Source organism: Lissotriton helveticus, chromosome 9 (genome assembly GCF_964261635.1).
Source record: "Lissotriton helveticus chromosome 9, aLisHel1.1, whole genome shotgun sequence".
NCBI classification, from domain to species: Eukaryota; Metazoa; Chordata; class Amphibia; order Caudata; family Salamandridae; genus Lissotriton; species Lissotriton helveticus.
Genome location: NC_136070.1, coordinates 779,735,778 through 779,759,771, shown reverse-complemented (window position 1 = coordinate 779,759,771; position 23,994 = coordinate 779,735,778).

The following is a 23,994-nucleotide window of genomic DNA, read 5'->3' as shown; positions in this document are numbered from 1 at the left end:
TTGAAACTATCACATAGGGACAGGCGTCAGGTGGTAAACTGATGTTCCGACGTAGCTTCGGTTTCTCGAAATGGGTAAGAGGGGATTTAGGGACTAAGGTAGTGGAGCCGGCTACATTCTGGGGCTTAATAGGTACGTTAGTTGCTGGCTGTTTGGGACACACTTTATTGCCCTTAGGGGTTGGGGTTTTAGGGGGGCGGGTCTTGGGGGTGGGGTTATCCCCTGCAGATTGATTCTTAGCCATATGCGGGAGACTACGGGTGGGGGCCGGTACATTGGGAACCCTTCGGGTTTGATTGTTTTCCCGGGGTTTTAGTTCCTGGAGAAGAGCCTGGAGCTGATGTTCTATGCCCTGGAGTCTAGTCTCTAAGGGCGAGAGTAGAGACCTGATAAGCTCTGTTAGGGAACTTATGAGTGGAGCATTCTTATCCTCCCAATCTTCTGAGGATTCTTCAAGACTACTATCGTCAAGGATACTGACCAAACTACTATTCGAGGCTGTATCATCTGGGATGCCCATTGGTAAAGGGTGGGATAGATACTGTACATTTTCTCTCCCTGTGTTGGGACCCAACGGAACCCTCCCCACATCGGTGCTGCCACTGGCGCAAGCCACATCACCGGTGCATCCCAACGTATCTAAATTGACTATATTGTCACCATTATCCTTGGGGGTTGTTTGATTTAATTTGGGGATTGCGCCTTCCAATATACCCCTTTCGGTGTGGATGTTCTCACGGTGAACAAGAGCTGGTGTGGATATTAAATTATTAACCAAAGAGGTCGATGTTAAGGAGGACACGGGAGGTGGGTCCAAAAAGGTTAACTGGGTATTTATAGTAGAGTGAGTCATAGTGTCAACCTGCGTAGAATGGGGATCAGAATTGCTTAGAGCTTTAGTTGGGGTACGCGCAGAGGCTATATTGCCTAATGACGACCTTTTAGCATGCGCGAGATCCTGTGAAACCCTTCTTTCCATAAGAACTATTCACTGGTCGATTAGAGAGTTGGTGCGAAGGATAAAATTGTCCAGTGTACCTGTCAATTTTTTTGTTTTGTTTTTAGCACCTGCCGCAGCCTGGCTGCGGGTTTCCCGGGTGGACATAGCCTTTAGCAAGAGTAGCGGCTGACAGTAAGATACGCAATCAAGTTGCTAACCAAATAGGAAACAAATTAAACGTGATGCTCGACGTTACTAGGACGCATGAGAACCAGCTAGCACAAACAAGGAAAGAATAAAAACTATCAGAGTACCAGTACAAAAATGATAGCGATATACTTGCTATGTGGCAGAGTTTAAATAATAAGTCAATCAAGGGTCCTGGCCCAGTCCAGTCCCTGCAGGCCTCAGAGGGCCACAGAGGGCCCGCCCTTTGCCCGGGCTTCTCCTGGGACGCCTCGGGCGCAGCGGAATACACAGCTCGCTATATAGTGAGGGAGAGTGATCAGAGGGCGGGGCAGGCAGGCAGGGAGAGCGGACCAGGTGATGTTAGTTAGTCATACAGGGACTTCTGGGATGCGAAGTCCCTGTATTAACGCTCGCAGCCCTGCTGTCAAAGGAGCCCTTGCCTTTCCCCAGCACAGCGCCCCAGCGCCAGTCCAGATGCTGGCTGCCACAGTGTCCCAGAACCACGAAGCGGGTCCGGCGAGCAGTCTACGAGCCTCAAGCAGAAACAGCGGTCAACAATCCACTCGGCGATACCTCCTCTCCGTTCGCAATCAACTCCAAAGGGTGCCCCTTGGTCCCTCCAAACGCGGCAGATTTTATTCCTTGAAGGTCAGGGGGCGGGGCAGGCAGGCAGGGAGAGCGGACCAGGTGATGTTAGTTAGTCATACAGGGACTTCTGGGATACGAAGTCCCTGTATTAACGCTCGCAGCCCTGCTGTCAAAGGAGCCCTTGCCTTTCCCCAGCACAGCGCCCCAGCGCCAGTCCAGATGCTGGCTGCCACAGTGTCCCAGAAGCACGAAGCGGGACCCGCGAAGCGGGTCGGCGAGCAGTCAACGAGCCTCAAGCAGAAACAGCAGTCAACAATCCACTCGGCGATACCTCCTCTCCGTTGGCAATCAACTCCAAAGGGTGCCACACCAATAACCGTAGAGGCTATCCCCTATAAATCGAGCTCCATACATAAGCACCTCCTCTTTCTTTGCTTTGAACAAGTATTGTCCATGTAAATTCGCAGCTTGTCCAATGATGGCAGAAACTTGGTAGAATAAACTGCAAACCATTTTAACTAGACAGACTCAACAGAAATCCATATAGACGAAGGATGTATAAGCACGCCTTCCGAGACATCCAAATAAGCGTCCGCTTATGCACCTTTTTGATCAGCTCCTGAAAAAGAGATTAAATCGTAATAACTGTGATAACTAATTGTATCAGGGTGGGTAAAATAACAGTCATCATCATCATCAAAGAATCTTTATTCGGTGATTAAAAATCGCCATAAAAGCACACACATGTATACATAGTAAAAAGTCATTAAACATTTCCAAGATCCTTTGTACAGAGTGTAAACAAAGCATAAGATACAAACAGTGAAACAGTGTATGACACTTAAAAGGCATAAAATGTAAGACATTTCATTCTTCTCCCCTGGTATGTCTTAAACGGACCGCTACCTTAATAAAATTCATAATACTACATAATGTTAAGGGGTCCGAAGCTTTCTGTAAAAATACTAGTGCCTCCCTAGCGTGGGCCAATTTGTTTTTTTAAGAGGTTTACAAGGAATCTGCGTCTGGGCATTGTATAAAAGGGGCAAAGTAAAACAAAGTGAAGGGGGTCCTGCGGAGACCTGTTGTCGCAGCCGCAGGGCCCCTTCTGTTCAATTGTTTTAGCAAATCCTACTGGTGATGCCAACATGAATGGGAGTAGGTTCAGCCTGAAACGGCACATCAAGAACCTGTCCTGTGCGTTATACATGAGGTACAAGTATGGTTCCATACCCTCCACGCTCTTCACTAGGTTATGGGCCCTCACTGTCTTTTTACACCCTTCCGCCTCAGCTCTGCATAGGGTTTTCCGCTCTAGAACATTTTTCCCTACTTGCAACTTATTCTGGGCTACAATTGATGCAGGGTTAGTAAATAGGTTCCCAAAACCTAGTTCCTCTAGGGTGTTCTTCACATAATGGAACCAGGGGATGCGCATACATTTGTCCCTCTCCAAACAATCCGATAAGATTTCTCTACTGAGTGACGCATCAGGATTGACCCAGATTTTTAACCAGGCTACAATGGGCCTCAATTTTACCAGGTCTTCTATATATGGCCTCCCTAACTCCCTGTGGGCAATCAATCCCGCGGTGCTTTGAGGTACCCTCAGGATTGATTTCAAATATTTGTTTTCTTCCCGTTGGATTCTTGTGGTATTAACGAAGCCCCATACTTCTGCCCCATGAATAACTTTGGAGCATGATACAGAGCTGTACAAGTTCATCACCTGTTCCGGGGACCATCTTCCTAGCCTCCTGCCATAGCTAGCTATTGCCCCGTTAGATGCGATCATTTTACCACAACGCTCCTCCACCAAGGAATCAAACTGTAAGGCGCCATCAAATGTTACACCAAGATAGGGAAACGTTTTGACCTCTTCTACAATGTGACTCCCTATTGTGTAAGTAAATTTGGAGGTAGATTTTTTCCCCGCCAGGAGCACATAGGATTTACCCAGATTAACAAAAAGGTCCAGGGCACCCATGAACTTAACGAATCCATCGATCAAGATTTGTAAGCTCCTGGGTGTACGTGCAATCAGCACCGCGTCATCTGCGTAAAGCAGAACAGGAATATGACGCGACCCGACCCTTGGGCAATCAGCCTTTAAACCTAACAAAAACTGCTCCAAATTATTGATATACAGGGAAAACAAAAAAGGGGCAAGGATGCAGCCTTGCCGAACTCCGCTCATACAGGGGAATGAGTTGGTCAATCCCCCCTCCCTATTGTAACGGACCTTAGCCGTAGTGTCACTGTGCAATTCCCTCAAAATGTTAATTAGGCCACTCTCAATCCCCATGCTAAACATCATGCCCCACAGTTTCTCCCTATTGACGTGATCGAATGCCGCCAAATCCATGAAACCCATATAAATGGATTCATCACTAGCCATGGTATATTTGGCAGTCAGCATGTAAAGGTTCAGGCATTGGTCACTAGTGGACCTCCTTGTCCTAAATCCGTATTGAGTGTCCGAGAAGATGTTATTTTCTTCGGTCCACTCGGACAGTCTATTAAGAATTGCCCTTCCCAAAAGTTTTGCTGACACATCAATCAGGGAAATCGGGCGGTAACACTTGGGGTCGTCCCTATTGCCCTTCTTAAAAATCAGCACAATTTCCGCTTTTGACCAGGACAGAGGCAGGCCGCAAGTAATAGCAGTGTTAATGACCCTTGTCATTAAAGGGGCCCAAAGTTCAGTGTTACTCAGAAACAGATCTGGGGGAATTCCATCGGGCCCCGGGGCTTTATTTTTAGTCAGACCCTCAATCCCTGCGGTGATCTCCTTAATAGTAAATTCAACCGATGGGGCCTGAGTTGGGCTAGCCGATAACTCTACAGTGGTGCCAGGCTCGTGGTTATACAGACTCCTATAGTGGGTAACCCACTGTTCTGGGAGGATATTAGCCCCTATCTCCGGGGTGTCTTTTTCCTGGAAAGTTGGGTTATTAATAATCCTCCAGAAACCCGCTAGATCCTTTCTTTCCCCTACTTCTCTTAAATCTGCCCATGCTTCTGCCTGTAAGACAAGTGTCCTCCTCTTAATCTCTTTTTTATAATTTTCTCTGCACGCCTTCACTTTATGGGGGACCCTTGGTTTAGATTTAAGGCAGCTTTTCAGCTCCCTCAAAGCTTTGGAGCAGTCTTTATCGAACCATCGAGGATTCCCTTGGTTCTTTAAGGGCACACAAGTCTTTAGTAGACCGTCGATCAACTTGGCGATCTGATCGAATGCCTCCAGAAGCCTCAATCCGTGAACCTCTGTGTCTAAACAATCATTAATGGCCAAGTTGCCGGCGTCCACCAGGTCCTTGTAAAACTTTTCCCCGTCAATTTTGGACCACTTTAGTCTCCTGCCTTGATCTGTTACCCTCTCAGTGAATGTGTGTTGAGCTCTATTTCTTGGGCCCACCCTGTACAACAACTCCAAGACGAGAGGGTTATGGTCACTGAAGCCACTCCATTCAATCCCTGCACGAGTTATCTTATTTATCAGAGATCTTGAGACCAGGATATAGTCTATGAAGGATGAGCACCCTCTACCCTTAAATGTAGGTGGGAGTGTACCATCCTCCTGCGTCCCCATCATGTTAATAGTATGCTCAAGATCATACTTGAGCCGGAGCGTACTGAAAGCTAACCCTGTCGGCGTATGGGAAAAGTGTGGCCCCTTCTCCATGGGGCACTGGGACCAGTCTGGGTTTTTTTGAACCAGTGCCGGGCACAGATGGCAATTATAGTCTCCCATAACCAACATTGCGTGTGTCTGCCCCTTTTTTTGGCCCATTGTTTCCTGACCCAACCTGTGATCCAATTCAGCAGCAAGAGGGGTGTGGGTTCCCGCTGTCTCATTGTTGTAGATATTAATAACTACAAATCTAAGCCCCTTCCCTGAAAACCTAACTGCCTGGATCCTGTGGGAATTCCAGTCTAGGCAAGAGCAACTGCCCGGAAGGCCCAAGTCTATATAAATAGATAATCCTCCCATGGCTCTCCCTGATCTTGATTTTTGGGCGGGTACAAAAAAACACTTATACCCTTGCAAGTAGAAGTTATTCTCCGATGCCCAAGTCTCCTGCAGACAGATTACATGGAATTTCCAGTCATAAACATGAATTATACATTGCGTGGGATAATCCTCGCCTCCGTGTCCTTAATAGAATTAAAAATTTGCAAACATTTGTGACAAAAATCGGGCAATAAGCACGTCCAAGTCCCAAATTTGAGGTAAAAGGCCGCATTATTGGACAGGTAGGCAATATATATATATATATATATATATATCCGGTAAACCACGTCTCCAACTGGTGGCACACTCTCCCACCGCAATAGAAACTACAGGGACACGGACCAAGTTAGTGCTGAGGATTATTTATTCGTGCAAACTCAGCCGCATATATATATATATATATATATATATATATATATATATATATATATATATATATATATATATATATATATATATATATATATATTTATATATTTATATTTATTTATTATATATATATATATATATACAGATCATACTTCAAAACATATTCCACCCTATCACTCCCTGCCCCTTAGCAATATACCCATAGCAACTATTACCCAACATTGTTCGGCCTAATCCTCCTCCCCAAACCCCTATCTCCATCTCCTGCCTACCTCTTGCCTCCAACTTCACTCCTTTGCTTCCCTCTGTCCGAAGCTATTCCTATGCCCCCAGCCCTTCCTGCCTGTCTTGATCTCCTCCAACTCTGCCACTAGGAAAAACCCTTACTCAGGAGTTTTTCCTGTCCCCCCCCTATTTTTGCTGAGAATTCACAATACCAACTGGACGCTTCTCATCAGTTGTCATCAGAAGAGCACTAATGTTGCCAAACAGGTGAAAAAACGTTATTCATTTATTACAAGTGCTATCTGTAAGCACAAACTCACCCTGTCGCCAAACAGGTAATAATGTATCCACAATATATACAACCAGGAAACTACCACCATAATCTAATGATAGAGCGCTGGCTCACCTGCTCGTTTTAACATACGCACCTGGGGCCATAAAACATATACACTTTGAACAGGTAACCCTTCGCTAAATCAGGATTTTAATTTACCTATTAGGACCTCTACCATTGACTTACCAGTCCTTGTCGCCGGTACCTAGAGTCCTAAGGGATTAAGGGAGTTAGCATAATAGGTAGAAAATAATCAATTTGCATTTATAAATAACCACAAACTCGGGAAAGGCTTAAACACTTTATCTATGTAAATTCTTAAATGTCAGAGTCCATGCAGTCTTAATTAAAGCTTGTTCAATTAGTAAGATAATAATTTAAGCAAATATGCAAAGGCTGATGAGAAATGTATTTAAGCATTTAAACATAGGAAGGGTAGAAAAGGGAAACAGTACAATGGCGTACCCACACAGATTTATAATTACCTAGAATGGTGTGAAGACCAACCCTGGCCACGGGCTGGGATAAAGGACAGGGCTTCTGGAAGTTCAGGTGTCAGAGAGACAGCACAGGTGCGGGTCAGGACAGGTGAAGACCAAATTAGGATGGATGCAGGTTGAAACTGGTACCCTCAGCTAAGTGCAACGCCAGCGTCACACCCCTCTCTGCGACTAACAGTTGGACCCCGATTGGGTTATCGTATCTTCTCCTTCAGAACCCCGATTGGATTATCGAATCTTCTGACAGAGTGCTCCGCCAGCACCTCTGCTCCCGATTCTTCTGACAGTGCTCCGCTAGCACCTCTGCTCTCGATCCCTATTGAGTGCGTTGGGTCAGTGACAGGTCAGCTATTCAGACAAGTCGGACAATCTAACTAGCTAAGCCTACCTTAGTTATACCATTTTCAGTGTACTACCCCCCAATGTTGCAAATTCATGTATTCCCTCAATTTTATTGGACAAAAGGCCAGGAGAGGTCATCACACCATACCAGTTATGAGATAATTTGATTCAATAATGCAAATGATCTTTCCCGCCCATAACTTTATTTTCCCATGCACTTTTATTCCACCCAACAATGAATGTTCCAATAGTAATACATTGTATACGTTTTATTCAATTTAGCTTCCTCTCGAAGGGGTCAGGAGGTAAGGTTCCCATGAACATCACAGGCAAGACTGTCACTGGCACGGTTTCAATGCCATGGCTTGTGGACTCTCGGGATTTTGGTACATGCGCAGTCTAGGGACCCAAGATGGAGCAACATTGTACTTGATTGGGCCAAACACGAGCTACTAGCAAAGTCAAAGAAGAACAGTTTTAGAACAAAGAATACATAAATGCACTGTATACCACTTATATCTACTCTATTCCCATTACTTTATTTTAACTACAGCATTATTGTTTAGGCAGAACGAACAATTTAGTAAAAGCAGCAGTGCAAGCGTTGGCACGTGAAAACATAGAGCAGCCATCTTAAGTTCTAGTGCATAGAAGCAAAAGTTTCCCCCCAGAGAGTACATCATGTCACGTGAGTGTGGCAGACGCATGCGCAATTAAGTACCCGCGCTGCGGCGGCCATTTTAGATCACTCGAGTTACTGTTAGTACAAGCACATAGACAAGCTTCCCCTAGATGCTAGAAATGTCGTGTGGTGCAAATATTAGTAATACGAAACATGTTTATCAATAAGTTATAAGTTATTTCGAGAGGATTGAATCTGAGCAAGTCTCTACGTGTGAAACCTTGCTCCATCACTAATATAAACATTTTTGTGTGGGGGGGAGATGGCAGAAGTTTTAGTAATGAGAACATTTATGTTAGTTTAGAAAAACACATTACTGCTGTTGCTTCAACAGCATGAGTTCAACACCATGTTTGTACTTCCAGAATCTTAGAAATCATCTCTTTTATGTTTAAAATATAGATCTCATTCCCAATAAAGGACAAATGAACGCCATCGTGCCTAAAAAACTGGTGATTTTGTCGTGAACTAACCAAAACATTCCATTAGTAGACCAAAAACGTTGCAGATCTCTGTTCACTTTCCTTCTTGTTCTTTCAACTGCAGTAAATCTCTCTGCCCCCTTCCAAATTTGACTTGGCATCAGTGCGGTTAAGACGATTCGTGTTTTTGACCAAGTCTTTGAAAAAAGTTCCAAATCTGTTTTCATCTCTATCAGTAACCCAAGCCCCGACAACTGCACTAGATCGTTTTCCCCTAGGTGTAACACAACAACTTTGGGTTTGTTCCTTAAAAACAGCTCGCTCATTAAAGGCATGAGCTGACCCCACTTCATGCCACTTTTTCCCCACCAAGACACCAACATCTCTTCAGAACTAAAAGCTAAATTCTTCCCAAAATACCTTTTTTCTGATTGCTTTGCTGCCCATTTGGCGAATGAGTGTCCAATTATCCAAACTTGACGCTGTGAGATTGACAAACCTGCCACCAGACCTGACAAGAGAAAACAATTAATATCTTTTCTTTTAACTTTCATATTCTAACTCTCTAATGTAACGTAAACAACAATCTGAGGAATCAGCGCCCCAGTTTCTTAACATCACTAATGGAAAACCCCCATCTGGCAGCTTCTGAAGCTGCCCCAATGCGGAATGTGTTTACCAAAATTGACCGTATTCTTCCCAATTTTCTTTAATGACTTCCGCAAAATTGACAGCAACTGTGAAGCTTTTAGCTGAGATCCATCCAGGTGCCAGAAAATAAAATTTGAAGTTGCACCTCCTATTTTTAGAAAATGTAACCATGCTTGTTTAGGGCATAAAGGACCGCCTCTGGTTTGCAAAATAACTCTTTGACCTTTGCCTGTTTGGTCTGTTTTTGAGTGTACAAGAATAATGTCTATATTTGAATGAACCAAAGATATGTTTTGTGTTTTTAGATCATCATTAATAGCAGTACCTAACAATTCAAATACCCTGAAGGAACCAAAAAAGAGCCAAATCATGCATAATTTGAACAGGTGAAATCAAAACGTAGAAAAACAAATCTCGTGTAAACTGAGTGTTATCTTATACAACAATTTTAAAGATATTGACTGTCTTTTGTATAGACCTCTCTTTTTTGTTTTTGCCCAGCCTTGCAGAATTCTCCTACCTATTTCCCCTGCCGATGGCTCGTATCCCCAAAAGAACTTCCAGTAAAATGATATTCCAACTAGCTTACCAGCTACTGTAGTAGAAGAAATGCTTCTGTGTATATTAAGCATAATGAACGTAACTATGTCCTCTCTGCTGTGCTGTAACCCTTTGCTATCATGAACTCTATACATTGCACCTGAATCTAAGAACTCCAGCCAAGCTCTTCTGTATGCCAGTTTGGTGCTCTTTGCTAATGAATTTTCAATGAGTTAATGAGCATTCATATTGCCAAATCCCATAGCTCGCTGGGTATCTGAGTCTTCCGTATATCTGCTCCGGGCGCCAAACCACGGAATGTCTCCCACTGAAAACGATATAGGGCATCTGCAATGTTATTTTCAACTCCTGCAATATGTTTAACTTTGAATATTATGTTAAACTTTAAACAGCCAAGCATGAATGTTTGCAATAACTTTAACATCTGTTTGTCCTTGGTCTTCTGACCGTTTACCAAGTCAACTACAGTCTTGTTATCTACGTTAAACAGCACTGTTCTATTAGCCAGCTTTGTTCCCCACACCGCTAGAACCACTGTCAATGGAAACATTTCCAGAAAAGCTATACTCTTGTTTTCAGCAACGCACCTGGCTGGCCATCTTTCTGCGCACCATTTTCCCTCCCAAAAGAGGCCAAAACCATTGGCCCCCGAAGCATTCGAGAATAATTGCATCTGCCAAATGAAATCTTCTTCCAATGACCAGAGTGGGACACCGTTAAATTCTGTCAAGAACTTAGACCATACTTCAAAATCTGCTCGCATATGTGCACTTATCCTGATCCTATGGTGTGGTAGCTTTACACCAGACGTGGTAAAACCCAGACGCCTGCAAAACCGGACGACCGCATGTTTTACGAGACGCCGTCACTTTGTTTGCGGCTTTTACAAAAACTTAATTCCTAAAAATAATAAGGGAAACTTGGTATACCTTTGAACTGGGATGACTCAATGATTTTCTGAAAATACTCGAGTTTCAAGCTAGAAGACCCTTGCGAAGCTTTATTAAATAGAGAATTCTAACAAGCCCTGAAGAAGTCCGGTCACGGACAAAACGCGTTGGCTATTGGTTTTAAATATCTCTTGTGAATAAAGAATTTGGTCTACTGAAGAAATCTGACTTTGGAATTCTTTGGGAGAATGTTTGGAGAGACAATGGAACAGCTTGTACAACGTTATTGATACTGTAATAATTACTGTTGAAGTGTGCGGGGTCACTTTGCTTTTTTGATTTGTAAAACAAGTTTCTTGTTTTCTAATATTGGGATCTAGGGGATTGTATCCCAGACCACCTGCACCTATATACACACACATTATAGGGATTCTGTTACCAGTGCGGGCAAAGTAGCCTTAATCCCCTGTTCTGGTTTGATTCTGCAAAACGTTCTGCCTGCTCGTATGACCTTGCAGGCGAAATTAAGATGACCCAACAAACATTGCACTTCAAATAATGTCAATTTTTCCGCCTTACGTGCATATTCCAATAATCTAGTTATTTCAGTTATTTTCTTCTCAGGGAGTCTAGCCTGCATTCTATTTGTATCTATTTCAATGCTGAGATATGTGAGACAGCAGCTGGGGTCTTCTGTTTTGTCCTCTGCTAAAGACACTCCCATGTCTTGTGCAAACTTTTTGAAAACCTGTAAAGCCTTTTCACACTGTTGTGAACCAGCACTTCCCATCAATAAAAAATCGTCAAAGAAGTGTGTCACTCCGGTATGCTCTGTACGAAAAGAAAAACACCACTTCAGGAAGCAGCTGAAGGATTCAAACAGTCGGCATGATATCACACAACCCATAGGAAGGGTCTTCCCATGGCTCTACAAAAAATATTCCTTAAAAAAAAGATTCCGAGCAGCGAAGAATCAGAGGGATGTGCTGGCAGTAACCTGAAAGCTAACTTAATGTCACATTTAGCCAATTCAAAGTTCTCTCCTGTGTTTCTTATCATCGCCAATGCTGAATCTACCAAGGCAAATTGGACCATGGAATCTTCCCTTGCAATGAAATCATTAACTGAGATACCATGGGGCCATGATAGGTGTTGGATCATCCTGAATTTCCCTTCCGTTTTCTTAGGAACCACACCTAAACGTGAAACAATGAGATTGTCTAATTGCCATGAATTGAAAGGCCCTGCCATCCTCCCTTCTTTAACTTCCATCAACAGTTTCTTCCTAACTATGGTGTCGATTAGAATAGCGGACGGACCTGCGTCCTTCCGCCACCCCCGAGGTGGAAGGACCGTCCGCAGGGGCAGCGGCGGTCCTTCCATAGGAATTAGGATGTGACCGCCACGCTAGCGGTCACATCCTGTATATTTAACATCGCGGCGGTTGCTGCTTAAAGCAGCACCCGCCGCAAAGTTAAAAATGCATGCTTTGCATGCACAAAGCGGCAGGCACCGCGCGGTGCTTGCCGCTTTGCGCATGCACATGCAGGGGGTACCTATGTGCACCCCCAACACCCTGGGGGCCCTCAAGGGGCCCCCAAAAGCAAAGGTCCACATGCTTTTTCACGGCAGAATATCCACTGCGGAAAAGCATGTCTCCGCACATATCATAATATAGCTGGCGGTGTCTTGCAGACACCGCCACCATATTGTGGTCCACACCCCGCGGATCAGCGGCGGACGGACCAGCCGTGCGCCGCTGATCCCACCGCCATCATAATCTGGCGGTGGGTGTTTTCAAGGACCGCGGCGGTGAATCCGCATGTCATGATTCACGCACCGGTAACGCTGACCTCTTTCTTCCGATCACCTGACGAGTTCTAGGGCCCTAGAACTACACTTCCCATCATGCCAAGGATGTAAGTTACGTGGTACGCAAACCGCGTACAAACAGGAAATAAAGAGTATTGCACTGAAACCGGCGCTGCCGATTATTCTTGCCGATGATCCCTGGTGAGCGGTGAGTCTACAGAAACGGGGTAAGGGCTCCGAATGACATGCACTGACTCCTTCGTACCCCGTCTTGGGTTGGGTACACTGGTCTTGGCCCGGCTGGAGGAAACGCGTTGCGAGCGTTTTTCTTCGTGATTGTTTATCCTGCTTGCCTGATTTTGTTTAATGCTCCCGAGGACTGGAGAACCTCTGTTGTGTTGTGTGGAACGGTACTGGCGTTCTGCTAACTGGTCTCAGCCATCTACCTGTTCCGTACTCATGAACCTTGTTGAACCAAAACAGAATCTTGGGTGGTTTGTACGAGACAATAATGGTTCAGTACTTTGTTGCTACCTGGTTTGGGGGCCCAAGCTAGGATCAGCCTTTTCCGCTGGATTCCGAGAAGTTTTGTTCAGCCACCTAGAAGCTAAAAGTATACACGGAGAGAAGGACTTTGCCGGGGTGCAGATACGTTGAGGTTCTTTAATTTTGACTCCATCTTACATTTGTCATCGATTTGTGTTGCCTTTACACAGGCTGCTCTATTCATGAAGTGTCTCTGCCCTTTGGACTGCAACATGTTGAAAACCCCCCTCAGTCCTTGCTTTGAAAGCAATCTCAGACACCAGCTGGCCTAACTGCATGCAGACATCTTCTGCCATTACTGATTGACCTATAGGTGCTGTAGTTAATTTACTTGTGGGTTGGGCAGAAACACGACGTAAGGGGGACGTTCTGGTTATATGATGCTTTTTTTTAATGTTCTCCTATTGGCTAATATTTTGCAGATCTTGTATGTCCATATTAGGTATTTTGCATGCTTACAGAAGCTAGGACTGCCCCTTTCTTTTATGCTGAGTTTGTAACCCTAAGCATATAAAAGGCCTCTGTGTTTTGTACTCTTTAGACTGCCTCATTCAGTTGCTAAAGGCTTCTGTGTGACGTAGTCTCACTTAATTAAGTTTAATAAAGATGTCTTTTCATATTTCAGCTTCTGTGCCAAGTTCTTTGTATTAGTGAGACCCCTGAGAATGAAGATTACAGTTCATCAACGTTAAGAGGAATTAACCAAATCTGTTGTCCCTACCTGCTTTCTTTCTCCGCAACCTTTTCATTTTGTCTCTGTCACAGAAGAGAGATTAACAGGGGATTATCTCGGAATTTACCGACCAAAGAACAATACATGATACATGTTGGTATGTTATAAAGCAACTTATCTAATGTTATATTGCCACAGCTTCAGTGTTTCCAATATGTTCTTTGTCTCTTTCCAGTTGGCCTAAATCCCTGGTATCTCCTTAATCTCTTCTTGCAATTGAGGCTACCGTATTTTCCTTTTCAGGTAGGAATGTGTTCATACTGTTAAAAGGTAAAGGAAGGAAACTCAGTTGGACTACATGCAACCTCTTAGTGTGTATACTTAGTATACTTATTGTTATTGCAGATCTCCGTCCGCGCTGTCCCCTTCCTTTCCCTCCCTCGCTTGACTATCCTGGTGGTCTGTATATTCAAACTCCAGACACCGGGGACGTCGAGAGATGGAACCCTTTATCATCAGCACAATCCCGAAGACATCGGAATACCAAGCATGACACCGCATCCTCCGGGCCGGTGGTGGCTTCCACCGGCCCGGAGGATGCGGATTCACCGCCATCATAATCGACCCCTATGTGTGGGAATTTGTTTGCAGACTTTAGATTCTGTGCGTATCTGCGACATCTGGGCCCCTGATATCCTAATTTAAACCCTTCCCTGAAACCCAATTCTAGCATTACTGATTCTTGTGTATCAGGGTAGAATTTAAGTTATTTACATAAATTGTCCACCTGGATTGGAGTAGAAGCCCTTGTTCCCAGACTGAAACTCAAAACCTCTTCCTCTGCTTGGAAAACTACTTCCCCAATTTGATTGCTCTCCGAAACATTGCATAACTGCGTGTTTTCCCCTGCATTTTGAGCACTCATGCTTGTATTTACAAGGGTTTTTTGTACAGTATCACTTATTGAAATTCCAGAATGTGCCGGAGACAAGCGTTTGTGGTCTGTTCCAAGTACCCACCCCCCCAGGATGGGTCTGTTCTGAAAGGGCCGATAAGAAACCGCTAAGCCACTAGCCGTGTACATGGATGGCGGAGGCCGTTGAAGGTACATCCATTGGGCGTTAAGCTCATTGTCTTAATATATTAAGGTTTCTCTGGCATTAAAACTAGTCTGGCCCTGAACTCCTCATCGTAGTGTAACCAGGCATAGCCCCCAAATTCTGTTGCTGCTTTCCGATTCGTGTCCAAATATTTAAAAATTGACACTGACCTATCATGGAAACGTCTTGCAGTATACACTGGCGAAAATAAGAAAGGCTGATGTCCAATATCTATATTTGTTGGCACCCTAGGTCTCTTTGCCCACTCGCACACTTCTTCTTTTGAGCCTTCTTTTGCTTGCATTTCCCTATGGAGTAGTTTAAATACATCAAGAAACTCCACTTTCCATATATTTTCTTTTGTAGCCTTATTTAAATGTGCACCCAGTGTCATGGAAAATTCCATATAAGGTAAACGCCTGAAGTTTAATGTACTCTGTACCTCAGCCTCCGCTTTATTAATAGTATCTGAACGTACCGGAATTTTAACCTTGTCATTTGCAGTCTCAACCTCTTTAGCACCCTGACTGTCTTTATCTTGCACTGTAACCTTATTATGTTCGCAATCTGTGCCCACACCTTTATCCACCCGCAAACGTTTGTGCATAAACTGTGTGTGTACCTCACCTGTTTTTATAGATGTGAGGTCTTCAGTCAACGTTCAGTTCTTCGTCCCTTTGGTCTGATGCCTTGAGCTGATTCTGCCCTAGGTGCCTTCAGTTTCTCTGTTCTGTGAAAAAGAAATTCTAGATACATCTTTAGTACAGCCCCCCCTTTTCCCTGTACGTTTTTGAAAACCTATTGATATTCCTCCATCCTCCACAATTTCTCCTTCTTCCAAGGATTCATTCTCATCGCCTAGCAACTGTGAACCTACCACCTCTCTATTTCCTGCACTACCACCCCTTCTGCTACCGATTGGCTGTTCCCTTTCCCCTATCCCCCGTCATAATCTTTCCAGTTAATAGCTTTTTTGTAGTGCGAGACTCTGCATCCAACAGTGTGGGGAATTTTGCTTGAAAGTCCCCTTCTTCACTGTTTTTACGTTGCAGGACGCTAGGTGTATGACCGGAAAATCTGTACTGCCCCTTCTTGGGCCTGGCAGTATCACGCCCACGTTATTATTATTATGGTTACTGTTAGGTTCTTGTATAGCGCAGACTACCACCCTACGGGTATCTTGGTGCTTAGACTTGAGAAGAACCACCAAATGAGCAGACCAGAGTAGCCGTGGAGAAAACTAAGGTTCAGTCCTTGGGGAAAAGCCATGTTTTCAGACTCTTTCTGAGCTCAATCAAGGAATTGGCTTGTCTAATGCTCTGGGGCAGCTCATTCCACAGATGTGCAGCGGCCACACTAAAAGCTCTACCCCCCCATCCTGGAGCACTTAAATCTGGTAGTCGTCATCAGATTTGCACTAGAGGAGCGGAGCTGCCTCTTTGGGTTTTACCAGGTAAACTTCTCCTGGAATCGGACTGGACCTGAACCGTTTGCTGCCCTATATACAATACAGAGTAATTTGAAACAAACACTCTCCTTAATAGGCAACTAATGAAGATCTTTCAGGGCCAGAGTTGTTGAAGACCTGCGTTGCCTATTTAGCACCAACTTAGCGGCCATGGATTGGACTCTCTGCAGCCCCTGAAGGATGTATTGAGGAACTCCCAAATACAGGGAGTTGCAGTAGTCCAGCCTGCTCAACACTATGTTACTTACTACAAGAGAGCGTGAATCCTTTGGGATTAGCGGGAGAATCTGCCATAGCATGCGCATCAGAGGGTAGCACACGCTGACGGTTTTGTTGGCCTGTGACTCCATTTGGAGATTGTTATCTACCAAAACTCCCAGATTGTACACCATGTTGACTGGGACCAAGGGTTTCTCCTCAGGAGTAAGCTCAAACTCCAGTGGTAGATGCTGGGACAATCTGGCAGTGGAACAGAGTACCACCTCTGTTTTACCCCCATTAAATTGTAATTAATTTTTCCTGAGCCATCCGGCAGTCTGACGCATACACTCCTGGAACGTATCCATGGATACCGCTTGTTTCCCTTCCAGTGAAAACACCAGTTGGGTGTCGTCAGCGTAGTTGACCAGGTCGATTCTAAAGGATTTAATAATGGGGAACAGGGGCCGTAGATAGATATTAAAAAGAATTGGGCTGATCGCAGAGTCCTGCGGTACCCCATGGTGTACTGGGGATTTATTGGAAGTGAACGGTGCCATGGTCACCACCTGTTCTCTTCCTGATAGGTAGGACTGTAACCACTGTAAGACCCGTCCTTTTACCCCTATCTTCTCCAGTCTTTCCACCAGCCCTGCATGGCTCACCTATCAAATGCGGCCGACATAACTAGTAACACCAAGACAATAGCATTACAATTGTCGGCTCGCATTCGTAAGTTGTCCATTACGGTTGCCAACGCAGTCTCGGTGCCGTGACCTGGGGGAAACCCAAATTGGTCCCTATCCAGCAGATGGTTGTCCTCAAGATAACATGAAAGGGTTTTACTAACTGTTTTTTCCAAGATTTTAATTGGATATGGCAGGAGGGAGATATGTCTAAAATTAGCTGGAACCGTACGATCCAATGAGGGTTTCTTAAGCATAGGTGTCGCTACTGCCTGCTTCCACACCTCTGGGACCACTCCTTCTTCCAAAGATAGGCTGCAGATCTGTCGCAGCCACAGGAAGGTTTCTTGACTGAATGCCTTTCAGATTCTATGTGGAAGGGGGTCAAGAGGGGAGCCCGAGGACACACCATGAGCCAGGTTATTAAGAGTCCTCCGTAAGGACTTGGAAGTTTTCCAGGCAGGTGTTCACCCAAGATTCTTCATCCAACTTCTGGGGGAGATTGTCCTGATCACTAATGTTGTTGGGAAGAGATCTCCAACAATTTTAGCAATTTTTTCTTCGAGTGAGAGGAAATCTCATCGCAGAGTTTCTGCGATGCAGCCACCTTGTAACTTGTACAGGTAGGGTTAGAGAGATCCTTGAAGATATTAAAAATTTGAGCTGCAAGACGATTGAACTTGCAGCTGGGAGATACCTATTCTCTTTCAGATTTAATAACCTGTTTTCATCGTTTATTTCTTTTGGTATCCACACCCATTGTCTATCCTGCTCAGTTCCATGCGAACAAGTTGACTTGACTAACCTCGTCCTTACTGGTATTGTCAAACAAAAGAGAGCTGTCTTTATATACATCTGTAGACATATTAAAATTATATAACTCTTGTCCAGATTTCTGAGGCAATGTAGGCAAAACATCCAGTTTACTTGATGTTTTCTTTGACAACAAAATAATGTCACCCTTTTCATTAGCTATTATAGGAGACAAACCTCTGTCAGTTAACCATTCGCCTGACAACTCCTTATTTGAAAAGAGGCTTTTTCCAAATATGAAAACGTCTTTTTTCCTCTCCAAACCTGTGGTTTACTAGCAGCAGTTTTTCCCATTTGCTCCTCTTGACCACCAAGTGGGGTATTTTTATTATTTTCCACAGCCATCGAGTCTTTTTTCTTCAGCATGACTCGTTTTGTATTCTTTTTCTTAGAATAGGAAGAGCAAAGCACTGCGTGTGTGCGCAGCCTGCCCCTCCTATTTTTCAATGTTTTGGGAAATACGGAAGCAGACGGCGACCGGGAGAGCTGCCGGCCCACACCAGGTGAGGCGTCTCTCAGCGAGAGGTTCTCGCTTATTGAATGCGCCGGTGAGCCCTTGCTGGAAATGCACGCAGTGACGGCCGCTGAAACGCCGCCTGCAACTTGCCGCCTCCGCTGCTCCATTCCCACCCACACCTGAGACAGCACACCGGGCACAATCAAATCCTCCCTCCCGACCTCACACAGTATCCGCAGGGCTTCTTTAACAGAAGCGGCCGCTTCCATGACAGAGAAAACTCAGAATTATTTAATTTATAACCGCTGACAAGCAACAACCAAATTTCTTTTCCCTACCTCACCATGATCAGGAGTAAGTGTGCCACACGGAATTTCGCGCTTCAGAGGCCTGCGCTGATGAGCGCCAGCCACTCAGCAATGCCTTCTGTCCTAGGGCCATACTATGCGCCCGAAGCTGCCAGGGGGTGGACACTCTGCGAGTGCCACACCCAGGAGCCCTCATTTTCAATTCTATTAAGGAAATGGAGGCAAGGATTATGCTTCTCCTTTACTGAAATTTCTCAGCAGCCAATACAAGAAAAAGTAACTAAAACACTACAATACCCATGAGTACCTTACAGGTCACATGACTAACCATAGAGTGTCCCCTATATAAGCTCCAGTAACAGTGTCCTCTTTCTTTGACAAACCTTTAAACAGTTAAGTCCATCAACAATAATGTGATCCTGAAGAACCATCCTTAATTCAGAAGGGCCTCCTCTTGAAGAAACAACTTTCAGCCCAACAAGGCTCTTTATCCCAGAACTGGTTCTTGAACCAACGAGTCGCAATATCCTCCGTGGGAACGCAAAACTTTCCATCCATGTTGACCATCAGGCTCTACTTGTTATCAGCACCTGAAAATGTAAAGGATAATCCGTAACACCGTTCTCCATCTCTGATATCTCACCAATAAAGCCGAAAGGGAAGGGAGAAAACATAAGCATATGTATGCAGTATGAAAATACTCAAGCAACCATACAATGCAATTTACAATGCAAATACATATTGTTTGCCTAAGCTAATCCTTGCCTCCGTGTCCTTAATAGAATAGAAAATTCTTGTCACAAATGTTTGCAAATTTTTAATTCTATGTCAGGACCGGAGGCTCCGATTATGCTTGTTTAAAGCTTAGTCACCACCACAGATGCCACATCAACAATAGGCTTATAGTAAAAGGAATTAAACGTGGTCTCTGATGACCAATCAGCTGCATTCATAATGTCTGAGAGGCTGACCCCTACTGAGAGAGCCTTAAGCGCCATAGCCCCTCAAGCTGAATGGGCTCTAAATTTTGAAACATCAATATCCGTGATGGAGCAGGGTTTTGCGAAAATAAAAACCTCCTCGGATTAAACCCTCAGTAACATTCATTAACGGTGTGCTGTGGAAATTTTATTAAAGAGAACTAAAATAAGGGGAAATGCTTTTACGAATGCGTGTACTAATGCATGAAAACTAGGCCTCAAGTACTTTAATAAAAAGACTAATGCCGCTTTTGTGCACGTTAATAACGGTTGCTAGGGAAAAATAACACAGGATGTGTATGGGTTAGTGCCAATGCTGGGATGGTGTGCAATGAAATTACATTTAACGAAAATGATAATGTTTGTGTTTGTTTTCTGTAGAAAAGCAAGCATGGGCCTACTCTTCTGCATGCCAGTCCAGAATTAATGATTGGTGGATAAATAAAAGGACTAAAAAGAGTGTTTCGAGAGAGAAGAGAGAGCGCAAAGGTTGTGTGTGTCATTATGTGACTGCCAAGCTATGGAGTAAATAAGATAAACAGTGGATCAAATAACTTCCATCTTGAGATGACAAAGGCAAACAGTGGAAGCACAAATACTTGATACATGAAAAGTGCTGCAGGAAATATGTACTATGATTGTGTTCAAAGTTGTTTCCTGGGAAGAATCTGTCGTAATGCTGAAAGTTTAAGACAAAAGGACATTGACATTTTTTTCATGATGAGACAGTACACCCCTATCCTTAGCCAATGAGAGACGGAGTTCGCTCTTATATTGAAAGAAATGTGGGTTGGACATTTAGGTTTTAGGGTATTTTTGAAAGTCCCTGGTGTGTGTGGTTAGGTCAGATGCTGTTTAGTTAGCAGGTGATCGGCACTATCGTCGGTTTGCTGCTTCCAGTTAGAGGCCGACCCGATTTCCTGACTTAGGGAAAGATGTATCAAGAGTCAGTTTTGCGAATCTCAAATTGCGAAAATTTGCGATTCGCATTTTCAGATTCGCAACACGGGATGTATGTAAAAATCGCTACATTTTTGCGATTCCTTAATAGCGAAACTCGCAAATTAAGACATCGCAAATCCAGGACTCTGCAATACAGGTGCAGCTTGATGACATCACAACCAGGAAGTGGGAGTGATTACCTGCACCTGCTTGCATGAGCCACACCCAGGGGCAGCTAGGAGTGTGTTTCGAGCCTGCACAGAATTGCAAGCTCTACAATGGAATCACAGAGGCCATAGGAGGGCATGGAGCCTGAAAAAAGAAAAAGAAAACACAAGTTTTCTAATTGAAGAAATGGCCTGCAGCCATGAACTCCTGGTTGGGAAAAAAGCCTTGAAGGCACCGGAGTCAAGGAAAAGAAAGATATGGCTGGAAATCCAGGAAAAGGTAAATGCAGTGGGAGTCACCAACCGTACCATTGATGAGCTGCAAAAAAGATGGTACGACATGCGCCAAAGGTCGAAGGAGAGGGTGGCAGCCTGGTTGAAGGAGGCACACAAGACCGGTGGAGGAACTTCAACTGCTGAACAGCCAACACCCCATGAGGGGCTTGTGGAGGCCACTCTCCTGCCTGAGAGTGTGTGTGGAGTGGCTGAGATTGACAGCTCCTACCCTGCATCAAGTAGTCAAGGTAAGATGCATGGCAAATAATCTTTAAACAGCTACACATAGCATGCACACTGTGCAGAATGAGGGACATGAAGTAAACACACTTGACTCCGGTTCACTCCTTACAACACACGTAGAAATGCATCATGGGAGTTGTAGTTGGATGAAGGTTACTTTGTGAATGAGACTAATAAAACACATGCTTAGATTGTGGGTTGCAGTGAAGGCAAAATGAGAGTGTCAGGATTGATACAACTTTAAAGTTGAAAACTTTATTCAGTCCAAAATGCATGACAAAACACAAACTCATATGTCCCCCTTTACATCCACAGCACAATCAAGTGCACCAGGGGACATTGCTGAGGGAGAGGACTCCCAAATTAATGTGGAATACTCCAATGAAGGGGAAAGCAGTGAAGAATCAAACCAAACACCCATAATGCGCAGGAAGCGTACATATGTGCCCCCACTGACTCCTTTGGAGGATGACATAGATAACACTGAGGATGCAAGAGGCAATAGTCTGGAAAATCAGGAAGTATGTGAGAGTCGTGGACAACAGCAGCCACAGAAAAGGTCTCACACAAATGGAGCACGTAGGTCCTTGTCCAGGAGCAGTAGTGGCAATGTTGAGGAGAGCACTCTTTTTGCAGGACCGGAGCAGAACATGCTTCAAGTGCAGCGCCTGCAACACAAGGCACTGCGTTCAATAAACAGGCAGCTGACCACATTAAATAAAAATCAACGTCACATGGGTGAGGGCATGATGGCCATGGCAGGTGCCATTGACAAACTATGTGCTACACTAGAGCGCACCGAAAGTGCCAGGAACAGGGCTGCACAACGTGCCCATGCACGTATGCACAGTTACACTAAGACTCTGAACCGCCTCTGCACCACAACCAGCAACCTAACACGTCGCAGCATCACCATGCAGATGCAGATGACTCACTGCAGCCAAGACATTGCCAGAGGGCTAGAGCAAGTTACTAATGCTGTGGAACTGTTGCAAACCGCTAACTCTGGTGGCAGCACACTAATGGTCTCTGGTGAAAGTGAAGAGACCTCCAGTAGGAGCAGCAACACTCCTACATTGCCACTTACACAGCGACCCAGTGCCAGACATGGTGCTGCAGCTAGCCATGTTATTGTATCTCCGTGCACTCGATATATCGGTATAAGTTAAAGCAATTTCTTGGGCGCGTTACCTTGTCGCGCTGAGCCTGTTAGTGCCTTACATAGAAACAACAAAATGTGATAAGGAGATCACTGAAAGGCACGCTTTTCAGTGATCTCCTTATCACATTTTGTTGTTGCTGCAGCTAGCCATGCAACGGACGGCATACAGGCAGAAAACTGCCCTGCACCCTGCCGTCACCGTAGGAGGTGAAGTGGATAATGACACTATTGTTTAAACTGGTGAAGCAACCAACCTAAAGTGTTTTCATTACATTAGTTATCAGTGCCATCACTGTGTTGAAACATGCCATGGGTTCTGAAAACATTAATGTGTGTGAAGTGTGAATAAACACATCACCTGTTACACAGATTTGTTTTGTACATTACATTTATTTCTTACCTAAAAGTAGTTCTGTGTGATCTCAGACCGTCTCTGACGTCCAGCCGCTGCCCCTACTCCTGCTGCTGCCCTGCCAGGGGGAGGTGTCCAGTCATCATCCGATGTGTCTGAGTCGCTCACATCAATTTCGGTCCGTTTCCTCATTGCCATGTTGTGGAGCATTGCGCAGCTTGTCACTATTTTACATGTCTCAGGGTTGTACTGCAGTGCCCCTCCACTTTTATGTAGGCATCTGAAACGGCTCTTCAAGATGCCAAATGTGCGTTCTATGACGCTGCGCGTTGACCTGTGTGCCCTGTTAACCTCCTCTCACTTGCATTTGCTGGATTCAGATATGGTGTTAGGATGAAGTCTCGCACTGCGTAGGCACTATCACCTGCATGGATGAAAAGGAAAGGTAAGGCAATGTCCCCCCCCCCCCCCCCCCCCAAAATGAGTTGGATGGATGTGTGCTATTTATTTACCTAGCAGGTCTCCCCCTCCAAACTCCTCAGCACTCAGACGTCTATGTATCCCACTATGTCGGAAGATGAAAGAGTCATGTGTGCTGCCAGGGTATTTTGCCACAATGTCATTGATGATGTATTTGGCATTGCACACACTCTGGATATTCAGGGAATGGTAGCATTTTCGGTTCCTGAACACATATTCTGTTGCTGCTGGCAGTGTGATGGTGATATGGGTCCCATCAATGCAGCCAATGACATGGGGGAAACGTGCAATTTGATAGAAGTCAAGTTTGGTTTCTTGTAATGCCTGTGGGTGCCGGGGAAGTATTAGTGATGTACTAGCCTGTTCAGCATTGCATCCAAAAAGGCATGGAAAAACTGAGAAAGAGCACTTTGTGACACCCCACCAACCTCTGCTATGACTCCTTGAAAACTCCGAAGCAAGACGGTACAGTGAGCATAATACCTGCACATGGGTGGGAATTGATTGTGTCCTGCCTGTTGGGTGTTCCTAAAAGGGTTTCAGCTCATCAATGAGGTCCAAGATGGTGTGTGGGTGCAGCCTGTACTTATCAAGAATGTCCTCTTCAGTCTACTGGAACAGCG